Here is a 329-nt window from a genome sequence, read left to right as displayed (position 1 = left end):
AACTTTACTTTCACTTTTCACTTTCATGAACTGGAGAAAGGAAATGGCAACCCACTCCAGTATTCTTGCCTAGGAAAACCCCATGGACAGAAGAGCCTGGTGGACTACAGTCCATGGTGTTGCAAAGAGTTGGACACGTCTGAGCAAGCATACACGCACTGTTCTAAGCAGCCCTTTTGGCTTGAATTACATTTACTTGCCTTTTATTTATTCATTTATTTATTATTATTGTAGGTATTTTTAATTTCATTAGTTCCTTGGATTTTTTTTTAATTTTTATTTTATTTTTAAACTTTACATAATTGTATTAGTTTTGCCAAATATCAAAA

This window comes from Bison bison, unplaced genomic scaffold, assembly GCF_000754665.1.
Source record: "Bison bison bison isolate TAMUID 2011002044 unplaced genomic scaffold, Bison_UMD1.0 scf7180017864352, whole genome shotgun sequence".
Classification (NCBI taxonomy): domain Eukaryota; kingdom Metazoa; phylum Chordata; class Mammalia; order Artiodactyla; family Bovidae; genus Bison; species Bison bison.
Note: the sequence above shows the minus strand (reverse complement) of the source record.